Genomic DNA, 22,877 nt, shown 5'->3' with positions numbered 1-22,877 from the left:
AAAAAAAAAAAAAAAAAAGAATTTCATAAGAAAAAGTCTCCTTTGCCTTGTGCTTTCCTTTTTTGGATGCTGTCCTATGAAGGTGTTTGTAGCTGTTGTAGCCATCTGGAATCTCTGAAATAGTAGGTCAACCTGCTGAGGATGGCAGAGTGAAAGAGGGTAAAGATGCTGGATCTCCAAGGTCATTGTTGAATCTATGAACCAACTGGAACCTGGGTAATTCTAGACTGTAGATTAGGAAAGTGTTAAATATTCTTATGTCAAGACCACTGTCTGTCAGGTCATGTATTTTGCTGAAAGCACGCTTATCATGGAGTACCCTATCTAACCTCCTAGACCATGGATCAAAAAACTTTTTTATAAAAGACCAGATGGTAAATATTTTAGGCTTCGTGAGCCATACAGTGTCTGTTTCAACTGCTCGATGCTGCTATTGTAGCACAAAAGCAGCTACAAACAATATGTAAACAAATGAGTGAGGCTGTGTCCCAATAAAGTGTTATTTACACACACAACCAGATTTGGTCTATGGGCTATAATTTGAGAACCCCTGTCCTAGATCATCATTAAGAAGTTTTAGGGTGTCTGGTTCTAGAGGGCTAACTACATCTTTGCTATTTGGGGAGCAAAGAAAGACTAGCTTCCTCTTGCAGGGCAATGCAGAACTGGGAATTGAGTATAGGGGAAGCAAACAGAAATGTATTACCTGGACTCAAGATAAGAGAGAGGTTGTGTGGAGGCAAAAACCTTAGACAAGATTCTCGTAGTGGTTTTAGATGGCCATTAGTAATTCCAGAGATTTTTGTGTCATGGGAGTAGAGAGAGACATTACTTACATCAACAAAGGTTTATGGGATTTCCTGAAGCATTCAAATCTGTTTTTTTACTGAGAACTTCAACATTTGTTATTTGGAGAGAAAACAGTTTACTGGAGTATATAAATCATGGTGGGAGAACAAAAAGTCTAGGTGGATTCTTATTTATCAGGCTGAGCTTCTGTGGGTGCACTACTGAATGCACAGATTTTTCTTCCTGCAACAGTCTTGTACAATGGGACAGTTTTTGCCATAAGATCTGATATTTCTTTGAAAGAGGAACCAGCTGGCGTTAACTCACCAATCCACACATGTTTTGGAGATAGTCTCATAGGTGCTACCTGAGCCTTTGCTGGGATATGGTGGGGTACTCAGGTATGTGCTACGGAATTTCCCTTCTGAAGTTTCTAGCTGGACAGTGAGACTCATTAGGGCCCATAGGAGGGAAAACAGGAGCCTGTTCTTCAAGGTCCATAAACCCCCCAATGGTCCAAGCAAATTAGGTAGTATTGCCTTTCTTCCCTATTTTCCCTTTAAGGCTACCATTGCTCATTTAAATATGAATCCATTTGTATAAAAATCATGGAAGCACAATGGTTATCTTTACAGAAAGGGAGTAGGTGGCTGGGGTCGATTGTCCGGGAGACTTAATGTTTATTGAATCTTTGAGTATCTTTGTGTAGGATTTGAAAATTTCTATTTGCATATATTACGTTATCAAAAAAGTGTTAAAAGTTACCTATATTTAAAAAATTGCTGAATATGTACATAGCAGGCTGGGTTGGTAGATGAAGGTAGGAAGAGGTGAGTGTACTGTGAAATTCATTTCAGATGCTGAGCTCTGCAAGGGACAGCTAGATATTCTCACACATTAAACTGTGGCCAATGTTTGTAATTATTTACAGAAGAATTCATACATCCTGACTTGCCTATTCATATAAGCTTCCACATAAATACTGATAAAACTACATGCCATAGACCTGTGAAACTTATCCATTGATATTTAATAGCTTGGTAATGGCAATCCTGGTGCTTGCTTGGACTGCAAATTCTCTCTTACTTTTTGAGTCCTTCTGCTCCAGGCCTTTGTCAGTACCACATTTCCTGCCCTCCACTCTTCTGCAGTGACTGGGCTAGACATAGACAAGTAATAGTAGAAGCTGGTGGTGCAGTTGAGTGGAAGCTAAAATTCACATAATGTCGTGAGATAGAAAAGGAGCTATGAACGAAAAGAAGTTAAAAGAAGAATTAGCAAGTAAGTTGAAGTTTTGAGGTAGAAAATTATGGATAGATGCTGAGGAAGCAAATTAGTAATGGAAGAAAATTAAGAATCTGTACCAACAAAGAAATAGTAATTATGCAATGTGATGGAGGTGTTAGCTAATGCTATGGTGGTAATCATTTTTCAATATATAAGTTTATCAAATCAACAAATTGTATACCTTAAACCTATACAACGTTATATGACAATTACATTTCAATAAAGCTGAAAAAAATCTCTATTAAAACAAACAAGAGGTATAAAGAGTAATTGAGTCCCTTTGATGGCAATACCATTAAAGGAAAGACATGTGGACTTTGCTGCAAAAGTCCCTAGAACTTCTCCCAAAAGCAACTCCTATCTTTGTGGAATTTTCTTGTTCTCTGCTCTCGGATTCCCATGAGGTCTCTATTTTTGTTTCTTTTTATAATTAACCCACTTCCCTTAACTTAGCCTGAGTGAGTCTGTGTTCTGTTTCCAAAAGCCTAATTCAAACCAATCGAAATTCCTGCTGTAGACCTCTATCATTTTCTCCCAAATAGAGACTCTCTTTAGGTAGGGAATCTAGCATCCTTAATGGCTATGCCATAAATCTTAAATCCATCATTTCATTTTGACACAGAGTATATAAAACAACTCCGATATCCAAAGGCTATTTCAAGATTAACAAATAAAAAGTATAAATGATATGACTAGATTGAATATAAAAGAAAGGGAGTGTGTATTGTAGGAGGGAGCGGTCATTGAGTTGAGGAGGAGAATACAAGGAAGCAGCCAGGACCAGCCCTAAGAAAAATTGTCAAATAGACTTTGTCTGTGTCCCTACCCTCTCCAGGCACACATCTTGCAAACCCATTTATACATGTCTTGACTCCCTCAGCCCATCTTGTTTGAGTTGCCCTTATTATAACCTATCTTTCTTCATCCATGCCTTATCTTCATACGTCAAGACAATTGAAACATCTCAAATTAACAACCTAACTAGAACCTAACTTTCTAGTTCTCAAGGAACTAGAAAAAGGAGGAAACCTAAGCCCAAAGTTAACAGATGGATGGAAATAATGATTAGAGCAGAAATGTGAAGTAGAGAACAGGAAAACAGTAGAAAAGATTAACAAAACTAAGAGTTAATTCTTTGAAAGATAAATAGTATTGACAAACCATTAGTTATACCCCTTATCTTATTTTGGGGTTGAGATGCCTATAGAGACCTGAAGGGTAATGTAAATTAATGAAGCAGTAGGGGACAGATTTTGTTACTTATTAAACTTGCAAGATATTTTTCAGTTTCACAAAAAGTATACATTCTGTTTTAGTTCAGGCAGTTAAGACAGCTAACTGCTGTAACAAACAACTCTCAAATCTCAGTGGCTTAACAGCATACATTTCTCACTCATGTTACAGAACAGAGTAGGGGGCTCTGTTCAATGCTGTCATTCAGGGTTCCAGTCAGCTATCACTCTGTGGCTCCACAGTCCTCCAATCCTCCACCGAATCTTTCAACCTATCTGACTGTGTCACTTGCTCACATTCCTTTGGTTTAAGTCCAAAAGGCTGGGAAATGTAGGGCCCAGAGAAAGCAGAAGAACACAGATGTTGGTGAACACCGGAAGTCTCTGCCATATGCTTTTCATATATTTTGGAAATGCTCTACCTATTTAATATTTTATTTTCCACTCTTAAATGGAGATATAAGAAACATTTCTTGGTTATAGAAAAGCTCCAGTAAAAACACAGTGGTAAATAGTAACTGGCATTGCTCTTAGTAATAGGGACAACAATAGGGAGGGGTAAGGACTGTGACAAATAAAAGAATGCATGCCCTGTCTAACAGGAGTAGCCACTACTCAGCTCTGACTGATTATTACCATGAAAAAATGTAGACTCAATGTTTCCAGATCCTCTGATTTTTCAAATGAAGACAAGAATCTGGATTATATGTGAAATATCGCATTTTCTTTTTTTTTTGAGAACAAAATATTATATTTCAATAAAACTACAGTTTACAGTAGTATTTACTAAATAAATTATGTAATTTCTCTTACAAGCAATAAACTAAATCACAAATATTTCAAAGACAACGTATGTACATGACATAAGGCCTTTTATAAATAGCTTGGCTTTTCTCATTTCACTAGTAAACAGTGAAAATACCTTTATAGAAGCGAGTTATCTATGAAGTATTTGCAGACCTATTGTACTGATCTTTTTACAAAACCAATTTAAACTTTTAATGACATGGGCTATGATTATAATTTTGCAAAAAAGCAGAATTTATACTCTATTTACCATTTTTGTATGTTTGGTTTTTTAAAAAATATATAAGCAGAATGCATATGTTGCTTATGTATAATCACTGGATGCATGCAAAATGAAATAATGCAAGTGTCAATAGGAAAATAGCACTTTCAAGTCCAAAAAGGTGAATGGCATTGGTATAGAAAGCAGCTTAAATATAGTTCCTGCAGTTCTTCACAGTTCAGCAAGCAACAGCAAGTGATGGAATAGTGTGGAGCCTTGGTCCATGGGCTGATCAGCAGATATGATATCCCATTTTCAATATATAGTCTCATTTATAAAATAAAAATTGCCCATTTTAGTTTCCTATAATTTATAAAATGATTCTTACGGGAAGTAGCATATCAAAAATCTCGTGTGTGTGTGTTTACGTGTGTTTGTGTGTTTAGAACCAACTGCAATGCAGGTTTTTATATTCTTTCTATAGCCTCTTTTTTTTCTATTTGTTGCCCTTAACTGTATTAAGGTATTAGCTGATACAAATATAAATATAAGAGTCTGCCCATAGGTATTTGCATTATAACAAAAGACTTGAAAATACAAAATCAACAATCTAAAGGAATGAATTTCTAACTATTTCAAATAGAATTGTTAAAGATATTTTTTCAGTAGGGATTACTCTGTGACCTTCTAATCACATCTTGTGGATGGTATTCATTTTACCTGCTTATAATGCTGTGTTAGCTGAAGAAAGCCTTTAGTTTTATAAGCATTAAGGTGCTATATAAGATACCTATATCATCATCTTCTGTTGACCTGACTGACTTTGTATGTCCTCACCACTCTCCTCTGTCCAGTGTCACCTGTCAATATTATTTGACAAGGTTCAGTTCTGTGAGCCGTGTCTGGCATTGTAATGGACTGAATTATGTTGAAACTCTAACCCCTAGTGTGACTGTATTTGGAGATAAGGCCTATGAGGAAATAATAAATGTTAAATGAGGTCATAAGGGTGGGGCCCTAATCTTATAAGTCTGGTGCTCTTATAACAAGAGGGACATACACCAGAGTTCACTCTCTCTCTCCTTCCACGCATGCACAGAGTAAAGGCCACGTGAAGACACGTAAGAAGGTGGCTATCCATAAGCCAGGAAGAGAGGTTTCACCAGAAACGAACCCTCCTGGCACCTTGGTCTTGGACTTCTAGTCCCCAAAACTGTGAGAAAATAAATTTTTATTGTTTAAACCACCCAGTCTGTGGTATCTTGTTATATTGGCCCAAGCAGACTAATGCAGGTACATGTCACCTGTGACCTTAGGGTGTTAACGGGCTCCCATGAGTATTTAACTCACTTTGATAAATTCATGCAGAAATGTTACAACCAAAGCATTGGCAATCGTTCAGATGTTGTAAAGTGAAGGTCCACAGGATAGATTCAGCGTACAGAGGCGTTTTTCTTAGCTCAATGCTTTTAAAATGTGAATTTGTGTATTTTTTTTAACAGACTTGTATTCTCCAGTTTATCCCAGTCCCTAACACTCATGACTCCCTCCACCTCTGTTTGGTCTAGTTCCTAGAGGTATTTGTGTGATCTGGAATGAGTCCAGTGTTCCTATTTCATCTCCGATGAAGAGATACTGGGAGAGAAACTGAGAAGGAGTGACTACAGAGGTAGAAGGCAAGACAAGCAATAGCCTGGGCTCAGAAAGAAAGAGTTTAAGTAGGAAATCAGACAAGAGTGTCATGTATAAAAAAAGGCCAGTCTAGCAAAGGCTGATAATGGTCCTCTGGATCAGCAGGTAAGGAGTAGAGTGTTCTCTTTGCTGAACTAATAGTCCTTCCCTTCTTTCATGTTTTTCAATCCAAGAGTCTGACATCTACAACTGAGACTATAAGAATGCCAGATACTTGCGTTCCTAGCATCCCTTGCAGCTAGGGATGACTTAAACACACTTCTAATGAGTCATGACGGGAAACGGGACTGATTTCTTCCCCCACGTATAGAGAAAAATGTACAAGCAGTGTCCCTGTCTCTTCCTTTCTCACTTTGGGTGCAGTTGGGTGCAGGAGTACTGCTGTCATACAATCATGGGGCAACAGACTGGAGGATAAAAGCCAACACTTGAAAAGGGCAGGGCAGAAGGATACAAAGACGCTACATCTAGGATAATATTATTAAGCTAGTGAACACATACTAGGCCTTCTAAGCTTTTGGCTTTCCTGTTATGTGAAACAAAACAAAACAACAAAAACCCTTTATTTAGTCTACTTTCTGTTGAATATTCTGCCAGGTGCATCCCAAAACATTCTCACTGGTACATTCAGCAAGAACAGGTCCAATGGATAGGAAGTGATGCTACTGCTGAGGTCCAGTAAAGGTAAATGTGAATGAAGAGACAATGACTTGCTCGTGCAGGGAGTCAGAGAAAGAGGAGACTGAGCTTAGAACTCTCTTATATGAGAGCATATGTGAGGATTAAGGGTATAAAGTCTGGATTCAGAAAGATATTGGCTCAGAGCCCAGTTCTCCCATTTGTTAGTTGTGAACAAATTATTTAATCTATCTAAACCTCTATTTCCTTATCTGCAAAATGGGAATTAAAGTAGAGCATACTCAGGATTGTTGCAAGGCTTAAGCGAGGTCACGTAGGTGATTCTCTTAGCTCATTGTCTAGCAAGTGTTTAATACATGGTAGCTATGATTTGTACCATTACTGGTCTTTAGCCTTTTACATCTGCTACTGCGTATCTCTCCCTGGATTGCACATAGGTACCCCAAACTCCTGGTGCTTGCTCTCCATCTCCCTGCTACCATATGCTCTTCATTTCTGTTAATTAGGAAAACATCTTGAGCATAGCAGAAAGACATGTGGTGTGCTGTGTAACACTGGATGTTTGGGCTTGGATAGATTTAATTCATAGAGTATGCTATGTGCTGTCTGGTTTTCCAGGGAACCCAGTAAAAGCTGATATCATCCTACTGATTGAACTTGCTGACACTCTTATCATTTCCTTTTATAATTTTTATGGTCTAGAATGTTGCCAACATCTTCTGATAGAAGGGATTACTTTTCCAGGCGGTGAAATCATGGTATTTATCAAAGGAAACACTGTACAATCAGAATAGACTTCAGAGCTGTGTCCTGAGCCATCTGGCCGACCCTCAGCAAGAAACTTCTTTGTCCTTTAGAGACTGAGCTTTATCCCCAAGCACTAACAGAACTGGAATGAAAGGAGTTGGAAGTATTCATCTTTGGTATGTGAAGAATAGCTTTCTGTTTCATGCATATGAAGGGACATTTTTAAAGGAAGGAAGCACTTATAGAATGTTTAGTTCTCTCACTGCTCTTCATTTTAACCTTGCTGTTTTTACTTTGAGGATATATTTACTCTGTGTTTATGAATACAAACACTTTATATAATTCATTTATTCAGTATTTACTGAATACCTTCTATGGTTCTGGCATTGTTTTAGTTGCGGGGATCCAGCGAGGTTCCTGCTCCTGTTGAAACTGAGCCCTGGCCTTGGGGTACATGGTAGGACAGACTTGGGTTGAAGGCACTGGGGTGTGGCAAAGAGGAATGTTCCAGGAAACAAATGGCAAAGTTGTTCCAAGAAGGACACTGGATATAGAACTGACATTTCTTAAAGTTTCAAGTATGCCTTAAAAGAAATACCAATTTTTCTATCATGCTTTTAACTACACTTTTACACTATGTGTGTTACATGCCATTGAATTGGGTCCAGCTCCTGGCAACCCTATGAATGAGTGACATTCACAATGTCCTATTCTCACTAGCCCTGCTCAGCCCCTATAAATGCTTGTCTGCGGCTTCTTTTATGGAGTCAATCACATTCATCTCATATTGGTCTTCCTTTTTTTCTGCTGCCTTCTATTTTCCCCAGCATTGTTTTTGTTTGTTTGTTTGTTTTAATCCAAAGAGCCTTCTGTAATGAGACAGCTTCTGTTTTGTCTTTTTTTTTTTTTTTTCTCCAGTGATATTTCAGGCTTAATTTGCACTAGAACTCACTTGTTCATCTTTCTGGTGGTTCAGGGTATAAACTGGATCTCTCCTCCAACACCATATTTTAAATGAATCATTCTTTCTTTCCTATCAACGTTCTTCACTGTCCAGCTTTTACATCCGTACATAATAATTGGGACCACAAGGGTGTGGATGATCTTAGCCTTGGCCTCCAATGACACATTTTTGTTCTTGGTGATCTTTTCTAATTGTCCTTCCAAGTCTCAGCCCTCTCTTGTTTTGTTTTGTTTTTTTTGTTTTTTTGTTTTTGTTTGTTTGTTTTATTTTGGTTTTTGTTTTTGGCTGCAGTCTCTGTTTTAATTGATGACTGAACAAGGTAAGCAAAATTTGTAATGATTTCAGTGCTTTCATTGTCTGTGTTAAAGTTGTGCATTTCTTCAGTAGTCATGATTTTTGCCTATTTTTTTATTATATCATTGAAATAGTCAGAGTTCCTTTTTAAGTCAGAAGCTGTTACATAATCTTTTCTGAATGAAGACTAATGATTCCTTATAATATGATTTGTTACATGAAATTGGTAAAATCTTCGGCTTCAAAACAATATACATCATAAAATTCTGATATAGTTAATCTATACTTTGAGGATTAGCTCAGTTCCCCTCAGTTATCATTATTAAAAAGATTTCACTCCAACTAGAAGAAAGTGCAACTTAATTGTAAAAGAGTTCTATGTGCTGCTACTTTAGTTAAACAAAGACAGAAAAGAGGGGGCGGAATGTGGATGTGGTAAAATGCTTGCATAGAATACAAAGCAGCAGTAAGTCCTTAAGATGAATATATTTCATTCTAATAATTGCAAGTGAAATTAACTATTTTGGGGGAAGAATAACAGGAATGAATCAGTTCTATTTCAGGTTAGCATTTTGATGTGAAGTTTTAAGGATTTGTAATTCCAAGTTAAGAAACACAAAATGTGCCATTTTAGTTTTTAGCATGAATATTTATGTCCATGGATACTGTTCCTACATGTAACACGTGTATGTTTTCTGTATAACCATTTTCCTTCTCAAACACTTGTCTTAGAACCACATCTATTCCTAAATTACCCTGCATCCCTCTCATTCATCCTTAGGTTTCCTGAAGGAGTCTCTATGTTAATCAACTGATCCTATACCTTAGCCAGTCAGTGTCCTTCTCAGAGATTTAGAAATGGGAGCAAAGCCCCTTCACCCGCTCTCGTTTTGAATTGCTGAGGCTGTAAGGTATGGCACTGGGGTGGTGTGAGCATTCATGTTTCTTACCAGAGAAGATAAAGCATGAGCCCAGAAGAGCAGGAAGACAGACAACACGAATCCTTATTTCCAGTTGTTCCCAGGTTCAGTGCCAAATTTCTGTTCTTGAATTGTGCAAGATACTCTGCTATCCTGATTTCCCCTTTTTGATTAAAGTAGTTCAAGTTGGATTTCTATCACATGCAATAAGCAATTCCTGACTAATGCAATCATCCTCACTCCTGCCCTATATGAGCCCTTCAGTTAATGCAGACTCTTTACTTCCTAAACCCCATTGTGTTCCTTCTTCCCCACCTCTGCATTGGGACCTCCACCATTCTCTCCCTCATGGAATTTTAATTCTTGCTAACATCCAACCCAACTCCCTCTTACCCTGCACATCTTTCCCTGACGACTTGGGCATTCTCTCTATCTTCAGAATTCATGTAGCCCTTGTTCTCAAAATATGCTCACTGACACTTCCCTTTTCCCCAAACTATACTGTAAACTCCTTCAGTGATAAGGCAATATATGCTGACTTTGTGTCTCTCCAGTGCCTGAAACATTATAGGTGCTTGGTTTGGATAGTGATGATGTTGCCAAATATTACCTTATAGATATACGATGATCTTGAAAATACAAGTTAAATGGAAAATGAACTTAAATATGATGTTAGCCGAGTAATTATTTTAGGATTAAGTTAAATTAAATAGCAATAGTTCTTACAGTAACAAGTTTTATACAGAGGTACTATCGTATGATATACTCACACTGTGTTTGGCAAGTAGGATGTATTTTGGGAAATAGGACCACTAACAATGTCACAAAAAGTTGTTACAGCACAGCTGTCAAGACCATGCATTTCTGGCATTTCTTATTGACAGTACCTCTTCCATTCTCTTCACATGCCTTAAGGCCATAACACGCTTCTGGCCAGGTTTTCTTCTAGGTGTTTTTCAAACAATAGCAGGTCAGTTTTCCCAGGCTACAGAGATGTTACAATGCCATTCTAATGTCACTACATTTCCACCAGTCCCTGAGTTTTCTGCTGATTTTCAGCCAATGGTTTCACATCTATTTCTTTGAAGGCAACGTTAGCTGCCTTACAACTTGTATAAACATAGCATCCAGCATGATATTTTCCTTGCTTTCTTTGGGGCAAGTCCAACTCTATCACTTTCAAACATTTTGTTAGCTATTAAGAATAAAACCTCTTGACCAGACCCAAAATAATTGGCAAAAATAAAGACTGAAGAAAAGTGACACCATGCAGAACATGCTAGCAGTAGGAAAGCAAGTTAACACACTCAGATGTAAGGGTTTTTGCAGTACGTGTCTCAATTCTTATTGGCTGAGTGCCTCCAAGTGTAGGTCGCATTCTAGCATGGGGAAAATGTTCAGTAATAGAGAACTGAAATGGAGTGTATACATATATTGATATATATGTGATTTGGGAAAACGTTTCAGAAACAAATTGTTTTATAACAAATTGGGTAAACACCATTAAACCTGGCAAATTTGATAGAAAAAGGAGAAATTAGACACAAATATATACTCAGTAATTTATAAATATGCCTTTTTTACTAAACGCAAATGAAGAGTTCAAAACTCAGGACTTTCAGGCCTGTGACAAGAAATAAAGGAGAGAGTTTCTTAAAAGTGAGAAACTAGATCACAGAAATAAAAACCATGTCACAATACCAAGGCTGTTACAAGGTGGATCTAGGATGACTATTATTCCAGTTAGTGAAGAGAGCAGGGTGGCGAGTGACCTTTGGATGAGCAGTGTAGGGGAATATATAAAGGTCAGAAAGGTTTGGGACCCAGAGCTGGGTAGGCTGGTGAGAGACTTATTGGAGGTGCTTTCCCAAGGTACAAGACTTGAGAGCAGAATAAAGTATGCTACCGTGAAAGCTCTGACAAGCTTCCATCCTGGTCAAATGACTTAAAAATAGCTTTGATTAACTGAGAAATACGGAGGAACTATTTTTTCCTCAAAAGAACTAATGCCTACGAGATTGCATGTGGATATGAGCTAGCAGGCCATCACAGGTCCAATGAATTTCATCTTAATAAGAAAAGAAGTTTCAAACATTAATTAAAAAAAAAAATGCAAATTTGCCACTCATGGAAAACTATAAATTAAGATTTCAGCTTCTAGGACTGCAAGATCAGAGAAAATGCTGAGAGCTCTATTTTTGTGAAACAAGTACAGTAAAATACAGAGGAAAGAAATCTCTCTTCTTATTGTGCTCTCGAGATGACAGCATGACATTGTCACATCCCATTTAATTCCCAGCAACTGCAAGACTTCTCTCCCCAGTGGGCCAATCTCATGGATATGCACCAAGTGCAGTCACATAGGACTCTGCTCCCAGAAGGGGCCCTGTGCTTGGTTTAATGCTCTGCTGTTGCCATTTGAACATTATTAATAATTTTGCCTTTGAACTTGTGTTTTGTAAGTGGAGTCCACTGGGTCAGCGGGGAGCAGAGTACACGCTGAACATTGCCCTGCTCCCACACACATGCCTGGGGTGGGAGCATGGGACCCCTGACAGGGTGCCTGGGACTGGAACCCAGGTCTAGATTGTCACCAAAGTGGAGATAAAACACTCAGATCAAAACGATTTGACATTGATATCAGAAAAGGAGGCCCATGCGTGCAGGCAGATAAGTTTATTCTACTGGATGTCTGGGAAACGCCGAATAAATTCAAATAAAATAAATAAATTTGGAACCACAAATTTTAATTCTAAAGATCAGATTTATTTTACAATTTATTGTTAAACTTTTACTACAGTTGAAAAACTGCTCCTGGAAAATGGCTACCAAATCTACTTGTACATAATTTAAGAAAGAAATCTTGCAGAGCAGGTTTAAGAACAGGAAACTTTTGAAAGCATAAAATAGAAAGAGAATTTTCCCTATTATTCTATTAGTAGGTTTTATACCAAATGAGTATGGAAGTATAATTCATCTTTAATAAAACTTTGTTCATAGACAGCAAGAGTTTTATTTCATAATTTTTGAGAATTGAGTAATTTTCCTTCACTAATCCCCATCCTTCTCAGTCTACCATTATCACAGCTTTACCCACTGACCCCCAGCTTTCTGGGTCACTCCAAATAGTAGATTCTTGGAGTTCAAAATACTTAACAGTTAAATTCATTCTGATCATCTCTCCAAGACTTGAATCCGACTTATAGCGTGTATAAAACTGGTCCACTCTAGTAATGGAGACCTTATTCTCTCCCATGGCAATTTTTACTGTTAGGAAGAAAATCCAAATTTGTCTCCTCATATATTTTACCCATTGTATGTTGAATTTGAGGGCTGCTTCTACATGACACTTCTTTAAATATTTAAAGAGAACAATCAATTCACCTTCTTTTTTCAGGCTAAGTATCACCAGTTTCTTTGCCATTTGGGCTGTAGAGGGCAGAGGAACATTTATCTCCTTTATTATAGCTACTGTATGTCTATTAATACACCCCAAGGTCATATTAGTTTCTTTTTTGGAGAGTCACATGTTGACTTATATTAAGCTTGCAGTTGAATAAAATATTTATGCCTTTTCCACAAATGGTTCTATGATATCACTGTCACCCTGTCTTGTGCTTTTGCAGTTTGGTTTTTGAATTGGTTGCATTTCATCTTATTTTGTTCCATCAAGTGTTCTGGCCTCCTAGCTTTTTGTCTCCTGTTCTTGCCATTCACTATATTTGCTTTCCTTCTCAGCATCATAATCTACAAATGTGATGAACATGAGTTCCCTATTTTTAACCACGTGGTTCAACAGGCAACAATCTGCGCTGCACCACTGGAAATCTCGTTAGGCTGGCAATCACCCATTAGCCAGTACGTGATGGCCCCTTTTCTAGTTATAGATCCTCCTAAATGCCCCACTCTCTGGTTCACATTTTTCTAACTTGACTACAAAGATTTTACAGGAGACTCTGTTAAATTCCTTTATACCATGGCTTCATTGTATCTATAACATTTCCCTACGTCAGTCCTTAAACTCTATCAAAAAAAAGAAGTTACAACAAATTTTTAAAATTTGACCTATTTTACATCAAAATCTTTACTTATCCAGCTGCGGGGGTGGGAGGGGGCAGTGGGTTGATAGTGGTAAGCAGATTGTGAAGGACCTTGAAAATCATTGTAAAGGGTTATAACTTTGTTTCACAGACAGTAAGGGACTCTTACATTTGAACAAAAAAGCAACGTAATTGCATCTATATAGGTGTGATGTGTAAGGCTGGTGGCTGCCCAGATGCTGAGAGAAGCTGCGATCCAGAAGATCCGAGAACTGAGAATATGAAGTCATGGGGCTGGTGTGTGCAGTGTGCATAATACATCGAGGGAATTCTGAAGCCCAGGCCATCAGTTTTTGGTCAGGGTGCACTTACCTAACCAAAGTGATGGTCTTGAGACATTGCTAAAGCTCCATCAAAATCACAGTGGCTATAGGACTTCTTCCTTATAATGAGCCCAAATCTCCCTCCTTGCAACTACCTCCTGCTTATCCCGATTCTCTCCTTGTGAGCAACTTTGAAAGTTTGTTTATTCCTCTTTATGTATAACAACTTAAATATTTTAAAATCGTGCCCATGTTTCTTTTATATATGTATTCAGGCCAAACATTTCCAATTTCTGTACCAGAAATGTTATTGACTTAGCATCATCTGAAATAAGAGAGTAACTCTCTTATGCAATGGACTTTTTTTGGGAAAATATAAATTCAGTTATCATATTTAATTTTAATTTTATTTTTTCTGCCAATAGGGTTTAATATGTTTTTCAAAATCCTCTGAAGTATCTTTTTTTCAATTAGGAAACCCCAGATTTTAAATAAAAAGATGTGAATGACATCTCTCTAATTTTCCTTGCTTCCAAACCAAGATTTTTGTGAAAGAAAATCTCCATTAATTAGACTCCTTGGAAAATGGAAAAACAATGATTAATTGAAAAATAATGATTTTTGCTTGAAAATGTTTCGCTGTTGTTGTTGTTTGTTTGTTTCAGCCTTTAATGTTGAAAACAGCTGTCTGACATAGCGTATTAAAATTATTTTAATTTCATGAATTTTGTAGTAGATTCCACTATTTTTCCCCTTATCCATAATAGAAGTATTTTAAAAACAGTGTAGTTTTTCACGAATTATTTTTTACCAAAGCAGCAAGAGACAACCAGGAGGAGGTTGAACCAGGTGAAGCAGATGAAAGAAAGAAAGATCTCTTGATGTCTTGGCTGGAGCAAAGGAGCTATGGGAATTTAAGGTGAGATTACAAAAGCAAAGAATTAGCCATTGATGGATGATGAGCCTGGAGTTAGGAGAGAACTTTAGCTTTGACACAGTAGACAAAATAGAAACCACCGCGATTCTTGTGGTGAGAGAGAGTGAACTACAATGTCAGAAAAAAATAATTAATCTGTGTGTTCATGAACTAAAGTGAGCCAGGAGACCAGTTGGAAGCTGACGGTAAACTAGAAATGAGATCTGAAAGCATGCATTTTGATTGTGGTGAAGGTAATGACAAGGAAAGAAAATTGAGAATTTGTTGGACAAAGGAGAGAGAAATCATTCTACTTACGTTAATGGGCTTGTGCCTTGGAGTAGTTCTACATCTCCATTCATTGGATCAAGGATTCTCAAGCTGGACCCATTGATATTTTGGGCTGCATTATTCTTTACTGGGGGTGGGTCCTGTGCATTGTAAGATATTTAGCAGCAGCCTTTGCTTTCTACCCCCTAGAATACAACAGTACCCTCTCCTCAGTTGTAACAAACAAAAATGTTTCCAGACATTACCAAATGTTCTCTAGGGGACAAAATTGCCTTAGAACCACTGCCCTAGACCCTTTATTGGGTACAGCCACCCTGCCACATCCAGCTTCTGGAGAAGCTGTTCTGATAGTCAACATTTTTTTTCCTGCTCACTGAACTACTGGCTCTGACTTGTGACTGTCAGACAAAGAAATAGCTTAAAAAATGGAGAATGAGGAGAGCAAACTTTCAAAAGTTTTATTATTTTAAATTATAGTAAATGTTTTATGTAAACTACAGTATCATTTACTTTATTGTAGTTATAAGGATTTTCTTGCCCTCATTTTCTGTTTAATTCCTTCCTTTAGCCCATGTTTTCTGCTTAATTATCCTCCCTCTTTCCTCCTCTCATTTGGCCTTTTTACTCTGCTTTGATGTTTTTTCCAATCGTATCTGTGTGTTTTATTTTGTTACTGCACATCATTTTTAGAAGCAGGAGAGGTATTAATAAACAGCAAAATATCTTAACACTATATCACTTCTGTTAGCAGTTTATCTTAGCTCCTCATTAAAAAAAATCATGATTTCAAATTTAATACCAATCATTTCAAATATTTACAACCTACTTTTAAAAACTAAGTGTAGATTAAAAGCAAAATTGATTACAAAAACGTGGTGAGTTGAAACCACCATCTTTTATGCTTTAACATTTTAATTTAATCTATAGGAATTGTTTGCCAGGGAACTATAGTTTTCTGGTCTTTCACCATCTTTATTACTCTCTTGCTAATGACTGATTTCTTAAAAACAAACTCCTTCTGGAGTAGAATTAGCATTAATTCCCTGCTCTTCTCCACTCTGTTTTTAATGACCCTTATTTCTTTGTGTATGCTTTTCCTAAGAGATCTGAATCCTTAATATTTCTTGCCTGCTGAGTGGCAAATGTCTCCTGGATTGTAACTGAACTTCCCTGCCACAGCTTTCCAGGTGAGGCCACCCAGACACTGTTTGGGACCTGTTAGCCTGGGGGCTCCAGTCCCTGCTCCCATTTCCTCAATCAGCCATCCTCCTTATTTATAGAACCCTAATTTTTTTTTTTTTTTTTTTAAGAATACCCAGTCCTACTAAGAAGACCTATCAACCAATTACAATGTTTGGGACTTACTTCTATCTCTACTCAAACAAACTCTTTAAAACACACATATGCATTTATGAGATAATTAGAGATACCTGAGTATTAACAAGATTTTTGTAGATATTAGGAAACTTATTTTTTTAAGATGTGATAATTGCATTGTGATTTTGTTTTTTGAGTCTTTTATCTTTTAAATATATATATTGATATATATACAGATGAAATGACTTGACAGTTAGATTTATTTCAAAATAATCTGGGAGAGGGGACAGGGTGGTGACTGGGATATAGATAAAAGGAGATGGGCCACGAGTTATTTATGGAGCTGGGAGATGGGTACACGAGATAGGGTTTGTATTGTTTGATTCATTATGCTCGTCTCTCTATTTTTGTATGTTAAAATTTTTATTTTGTACAATAAAAACTACATATAATTATATTTAACAATAGCAAAAGATAAGGGGAAAAGATAATGAATACAACCTCTTCCTCATGGTTAGATGCTTAGAGAAGTGTCCTCTCTCGAGCCTGTCAGGGTGTGTATTGAATATCTTGGTTGGCTTAGACTAGTTTTATTTCCCTTTTCAAAGATTGATTTAGGCAGAGCATGTTACGTAATTCTTAACTGTGAGGTGAGAGAAAGTTTGCTCGGGACTTCAGGGAAAGATTTTCTTATACCTAAGAGAAAACCATTGGAGGAGATAGCATCTTCTTCTTCTGGACCTGGTGGTGATTGGATATGATGTCTGGAACTGTTGTAGCTCTCTTGTGACTATGAGGGCCTACCCTGAGGACAAAGTAACAGGGACACTCTGGATGGCACAACAGAAGATGGAAATTTCCCAGATCCTTAATCACACTGTTGAGCACTGAAACAAACAACACCGAATTTTCTTTATGTTTAGATTTCTTATTATGTAAAATAGTAAATGTTCTTATTGTTTAAGCCATTTTAAATTAGAGTTATATTTTTTCTTGCTGAAAGCATCTGAGTAAACTATGTGCATACTCTACAGCAATTATACTCCATATAGATATATAATCTAAAGAAATGGTTGCACATGTTTAAGCCAGTAGACATGTTCAAGAATGTCATAATAGTATTTTTTATAATAGCACCAAACTGCACCCATCCAGTTGTCTATCGGCAGTCAAATGGATTAACGAAATATGATATATTCACACAGTAGACTATTATACAGCAATGAAATAAACAAACTACAGCTCTATGCATCAATGTAGTTGAATCTTACAAATATATATTGAATGCAAAATGTCAGACATAAAAGTTCGCGTATAATGATGTGATCCCATTAAATAAACAAAACTAAAAGTACGTTGTTTGGGGATACAGATCTAAGTAACGAAACTATGAAGTAAAGTAAGTGAGCAGCCATCACCTACGTGAGAGAGTGGTTTTCTGTGGCGGTAGGAGGCTATAAGGAGGGGCGTACCAGGGCTTCCAAGAGACTGGCAGTGTTCTGGTTCTTTTCCTGGGTGGTGGTTTCACAAGCACTTGCTTTATTAATTAAAAAACATACACTTGTTTAATTTGCTCTTCTATATGTATCTATAATACTTCAATAGAATTTTTTTAAAGTCTTTACCAATGCAGGCCATGTTTTGTTGTTAAAAAAGAAGTGGATACGAATTTTTAAAAATTAAGAACAGGATTGCTACTCACATTATTTTTGCTTTAAGCATGTCACTCCGAGGTCTCAGTTTCTGTTTCTATAAAAAGGGGAGTTGAACCAATGGAGTGAGTTCTTACTGTAATTTTCTATTTTCCCACCAGATATCACTTCATTCTGCTTTTTCTTTCTTTTTCAAGCTTATTAACTATTGGCCTTGAATACAAACTATGTGAAACTTGCGAATTTGAGCAGGGAGCCATAAAAACTTCTGTAGTTAATACAACTATAAAAACAGCAGAACTGTTAGAAAGCCCTGAAACATTTCTCTGGGCGAGGCCTCAGGAAAGAGGTTCAATCTCGTTTCATTGACTGCCTTCAGTTCTCAATTTGCTCTCTCTGTGTTTCTTTTCATTCTGAACTGAGTTTTGACGGTCCATTTTAAAATCTCTTGTTCCGTGCTTTCTTGGTAAATAATATTTTCATGTAAGGCTTGTTTGTAGCTTATGTTTCAGAGAGCTTCTTTGAGACGCTGTCACTCTGAGATGCTGTCAATCTCTGAGAGATTCATTGAGTATTTAGGGAAACGTCTATTCAAGAAGAGAGAAAAAAGTACTTGACAGCATCTTCTGTGATGCTGATTTTTCTACTCTTATAGATAAAATAGTAGAGTTTAAGATTGGAGAATGTGAGGAATGTTCTGAGTGCATCCGTTTTATTACATGAATTATTTTTCTTTGGCTCATCCACCTATATTAGTGATTTGTTTTTTAATGATGTAAGTTTAGGATAGTCTCTTCTTAGCTAAAGATAATGAATGAGTTTTCTCAGGCAAATTAGAGTTAAGGAAAGAGCTGAAGAGGTTAAAAACAAGGTTTGGTCATCACTAGTCAAAGCCAGGACAAAAGAGTCTGGTGCTAGAATGAAAAGAGCACTTAACTATTGAGGCTACCTGAGCTTTGTCCTATGGGGGCTGCTATAGAGCAAATCATACTAACTCCTCTGGGACGTGACCATATACTCGACTGGGTCCCTAAGTTAAAGACAGCAGGGCCTTCATTTTAGCTAATTGCTCACCAGTGTTCTCTCTAACACTCCTGTTAGAATCGTACATATGTTTTCAAAATCCACGTAGACCAGGAACAAAAGATATGAACTCTCCAGTTCACCAAGTCCTCACCATTCCAAATGGTCATTTCCCATGTTTATGTTATTGCTTGGTCCCTAAAGCATTCCAATTTGGAACTTCTAGTTTATAGAATGAGGAGAGATTAGGAAATTAGCAGTATGTGATGATTCTTCAAGTGACTTGCAACCAGAATAAATAGGAAGGAACGATAGGGCTACTTGAAAATTATAAACGTAAAGTAAGTAAAAGTAAGCATTTTTCACTGTAGAAATATGATAGAACTCATAATCCATATAACTCTTTTAAGTTAAATGAACAGGAAATGTTACAGATGAAATTAGAATGTTTTGAGCATTTTTCACCATTTAAAGTAAACTTCAGGAGAATTGTCTCCCATCAAATCTTATTTCATTCTGCTGTCAGATTAAGAAAGCTCTTCTAGCTGGACCATAGATCAATAGCACAATTGCTTCTTTTTGGACAAAAACACAGCATTTAGTTGCTGATTATTAATATTTGTTTTCCTTTTCAAACTTAAATCCAGTGGGTCTAGACCTTCACTATCCTTTGAGTCTCTAGGTTCTTGCCTATTCAGGTCACTTAGTACTGTACTCATGTGCTAACATATTCAAATAGAGATGAGGTTTTTAACCGATTCCCTGGATTGTTTTTCACAGTGATGACGGATTTGTAATAATCCATATCTCTCTTGTGCCATGCCCTTGTGAACAATGGGATACCTTTTAAAAAGGCCTTGTTGTAGAGTTAAATCAAGCTAACCAATTTATTTGCCTCAACCCCCTCAACATTCATCCATTGAATTTATTTAGAAGTGAGTGATTAGTTCAATAGTTATCAGTCTGTAAGTTTGATCACTTGAAACAGCTGAGGTATGGAGTAAAATAGTGCTTATCAGACTTTGAGATGTCAGAGATCAGGGAGATGTCAAATTTTAGAGGAAAAATTGACAATACACATAGGCTCATCAACTTTTGATTTTGCTAAGTGCAAATATTAAAAAACCCATAGCTACCATTGACATTAAAAATCACCATAATTTATAATAGAATGAGCTTTTTTTTTTTTTTTTTTGGTACTAAAAGGTTGTAAGGACAATCTTAGAATTTAAAATATTTAAATTAACAGTTTTATGAAAACTTGATTCTTCTTTACTTCTTCATTTGGTCCAGTGAAGAACATGTCTCGAACTGGCTGCTATCCAAAGACCATGATTTTAGTATTTTTCTATTCCAAACATTATTTTTATTTCATGAAAAAAATCTGGTTATAATACATGAAATTAACTTTTTTTAAAATCAACTTTTGATTATCAACTCCCTCATGACTCACAATATACAGTTTGAAAAATATTGCTCTATGGTATATATGAGTTGCGAGCTGTATGAACTTTCAATTTTAATAGAAATGATGATAAATTGCTCTTTGAAGTGTTCAAATTCGTTTTTTTCCCCCACTAGTTTCATATGAAAATACAATTGTTTCTATCTCTTTGCTAACTCTTGACATTTGAGGTCTCAAAAATTCTTATCAGTATTATAGGTTAAAAAGAAAAAAGTATATCGTTTTAATTTGATTTTGTGAATTTTGAAAAATATATAATTTGGATGCTAAGTTTCCTTTATATCTAATTCAATTACTCTCTAACACTCTATTTGCATTTTAGTCATGTTTAGATTATCTGTTTACTTTAAATTTATTTAATGTGTATATGGAAAAGTGCATATGTATGTGTGTGTATACATACACACACACACACACAGTCTGATGATTTTTCAAAAAGTGTAATCTTCACTCAGATCAAAAGAAAGAACTTCACTAGCACCCAGAGACCCCCCCGCTTACATCCTTCTTCAATTACTACCCACCCACCCCTTCCTCAAAGATAACTGCTATTCTGATTTCAAACACCACAGACTAGTTTTGTCTGCTTTTAAAATTTGCATAAAAGAATTTATAGAGTACGTTAGAGTATATTTTGATGTTCAGCCTTTATATATTTTATTTAGTCAAATTTATTTATCTTTTTTAATGCTTTTTTGGTGGCTATCTGAAACTTATATTATCTTTTAATAGGTTTGCAGTTTTAACCTCCCCATTTAGTTCCCTAACCCATCTGGTTTTTCTCTTGTATGAAGTAAGGCGTATAATTTTTTTCTTTCTGAAAAGCAAAATGTACCAAGAGTGGATTGAAGAGTAGCCTTCCCCAGTGATTCGTGACATACCATAGGACTATCTATTCTGTCCCATTACTTTATTTGTATACTCTTGTGAAAATAACATGGTTTTAATTATTTTTAATGTTGCTATATGTAGCACAAACTTCTGTCCTAACATTGTCCTTAAAAAAATTCTTTATTCATACAACTTTCTAAAGAGAATTTCATAATCAGTTTGTCAAGTTCTTTGTGAATTTTTATAAGGATTTTTGATTGAAATTGCATTAAATCCAGAAACTATTTAGGGAGAGAAATAACATTTTTAAAACTGTCGAATCTTATTCATGAACATGGTTTGTTTTGCTAATAACTTGATTCTCTTTTACACCTTCAATAATAGCTTTGTGCACATTTTAATGAGCTTAAAATTCTCTTGTGTATATTATAGTAGGCTTAATTCTATGTTTTTGAGTTTTTGATATTTTGAATGGGTTTTTTTTTCACCATAATTTCTAATTGGTTATTATGTGTAGAAATAAATACCACTTTTTGAATAAAAATTTTGAATTCAGCTACTTTGCCGAAGTACCTCAGTTTTAAAACATTGCATTTTGCCTCTCTTGGATTTTTTATGTAGTAAATTCTATCATCTATAAATAATGACAGTTTTATTTCTTTTTTTCTCACCTTTATACTTCATTTATTTTTCTTATTGCATTGGATAGGATAGTTATCCAAAGTTTTACAAATAAAGAAAATTATCTTATGTAAATTAGACAAATTGTTGTATTAGAATTTGTGTAATATTTAGATTCTGAGCAATTTATCAGAGTATATATATGTAAAGCATAAGAGTATATCACATTACTCTTGTTTGAGTAAAAACGTTTTCTCAACTTTATCCATAAATTTTACTATAAAATGAAAAATATCTTATTCTTGCTTTCATGAGAATGCTCCTAAAGTTTGTCATTACATAAGATGTTTACTGTTAGTTTTTGAAAGCTCCTTTTATGGAATTTCTCTTCACTACCTCTCTGGGCTTTTTTTCTTTCTTTGAATCATAAATAAGTATTGTTGTATTTTTATCAATTTTTTTAATCTATTGAAAAATCATTTTAAATTTCGATGTCATCAAATGTATGTATATATATATCTCTTGTGCTTTTCTTATAACTTTTTAAATCTCTAATTTTCCTTTATTTATCTACTTTGATAAGTTTTCTAATGATAAACTACACTTCCAAGACTACTTGGTCATGTTGTACAACTATATATATTTATAAGATAGGGATTACCTGCGCTTTTAGGTTTGATAAAGCTATATGGTTCTGGCTTTGTGAGAAGGTTCAATTTCTTTAATATATATTGAGCCATTGAGATTTTTAAATCCTTTGTGAGTCAATATTGGTAATTCAACATTTCCTAGAAAAAATCCCATTTTATCAGTTTAAAATTAATT

At 35.9% G+C, this 22,877-nt stretch overlaps 1 protein-coding gene across 1 annotated transcript in view; it reads left to right on the top strand.

Moving 5' to 3' along the window:
• Positions 1-22,877, top strand: part of NREP (neuronal regeneration related protein) — a 319,682-nt gene that overhangs the window by 113,659 nt on the left and 183,146 nt on the right. The window contains exon 2 of the mRNA XM_023533611.1: positions 7,393-7,571. The gene's annotated coding sequence lies outside the window, so the exon portion shown is untranslated. The remainder of the gene's footprint in view (positions 1-7,392; positions 7,572-22,877) is intronic.

Source organism: Pteropus vampyrus, unplaced genomic scaffold (assembly GCF_000151845.1).
Source record: "Pteropus vampyrus isolate Shadow unplaced genomic scaffold, Pvam_2.0 Scaffold106, whole genome shotgun sequence".
Taxonomy (NCBI): domain Eukaryota; kingdom Metazoa; phylum Chordata; class Mammalia; order Chiroptera; family Pteropodidae; genus Pteropus; species Pteropus vampyrus.
The sequence above is the reverse complement of the archived record's forward strand: the minus strand, read 5'-3'. Positions and strand labels throughout refer to the sequence as shown.